Source organism: Bubalus bubalis, chromosome 17 (assembly GCF_019923935.1).
Source record: "Bubalus bubalis isolate 160015118507 breed Murrah chromosome 17, NDDB_SH_1, whole genome shotgun sequence".
Lineage (NCBI taxonomy): Eukaryota > Metazoa > Chordata > Mammalia > Artiodactyla > Bovidae > Bubalus > Bubalus bubalis.
The window spans coordinates 71,943,061-71,944,360 of NC_059173.1; the positions used below are offsets into that span (position 1 = coordinate 71,943,061).

A 1,300-nucleotide genomic window follows, 5' to 3' on the forward strand; every position below is an offset into this window, starting at 1 on the left:
CTGAAAAGAAGGAAAAAGGGATGGGGCCAAGACACATTTCATTATTTTTCTGGAGCAAGACAGCCCTCTATGTAGAACAGCCTTCCTGTCTGCACAGACATCAGTAGTGTCCTGAAGGAGATGTAAGGTTCTCTCCTCCAGCACCAGTGGGCCTCAGGGGAGAAGCAGCCCAGGACAAGGGGAAAAAAACGACAGGATGCCAGGACAAGCAACACAAAACTGTTGCTCTTCTAGGTTCAGAGTTCAGTCATGTGTGGAGATTCAGAGGTGAAAGAGAAAGGAGGAAGGGATGGTTTTTGAATTGAGCCTTGAAGCATGGATGGGGTTTCCACTCAGAGATGATGAATGGTGAGATATAAAGATCTGCTTCTGCTGTGATGTGAGCTTGTGACTTTTGTCTCCCCAAGATCCAGTATCATCCACTCTTAAAAATGAGGACTGGGACTTTCCTGGTGGCCCACTGGTAAAGAAAAATCCACTTTTCAGCTTTCCTCTGCTGCCGTTAAGGTGTTCAGTCCTTCCAAGGAAGCTTCCACCATTTTAGGGTGAGGTCCTCACATCAACTGGCCACTAGCACTGCACCTGGCAGCCTCCAGCTAGAACTCACCCGCACCATGGTCCCGGTCTTGGAGCTCGCCTGCATCTACTCAGCCCTCATTCTGCACAACAATGAGGTGATGGTCTTGGAGAATAAGATCAATGCCCTCATTAAAGCCGCTGGTATAAATGTTGAGCTTTTCTGCCAGGCTTGTTTGCAAAAGCTTTGGCCAATGTCAACATCAGGAGCCTCATTTGTATTGTAGGGGCTGGTGGACCTATCCTATCCACCACTGCTGCCCCAGCTGAGGAGAAAAAAGTAGAAGCAAAGAAAGAAGAATCTGAAGAGTCTGATGATGACATGGGCTTTGGTCTTTTTGACTAAACCTCTTTAGTAACACATTCAATAAAAAGCTCTTAAAAAAAAAAAAAGGAATCTGGCTTCCAGTGCAGGACATGGTTTGACCCCTTGTCAGCGAACTAATACCCCACATGCCGCAGAGGCAACTAAGCTCTGTGGAACACAGCAAACGAACTCAGTGCTCTGTAGCCAGCAGGACCAACTAGAGAGCGTGCACATTGCAACTAAGACCCGACAACAGTCAAGTAAATAAATAAATGTTTAAAAATAATGATAAGTAAGTAAATAAAGTAAAAATGAGGAGTGGAGAGTATGGAAGGTTTTCCTTAGCTCAGCTCTTGTTCCAGTGTGCCATTCAGATTACAGCTGCTGCTGCTGCTGCTAAGTCGCTTCAGTTGTGTC

At 46.1% G+C, this 1,300-nt stretch overlaps 1 pseudogene; it reads left to right on the forward strand.

The window, feature by feature from the left end:
- Positions 1 to 614: 614 nt before the first annotated feature.
- On the forward strand, positions 615 to 953 carry LOC102413007 (annotated as a pseudogene).
- Positions 954 to 1,300: the final 347 nt, after the last annotated feature.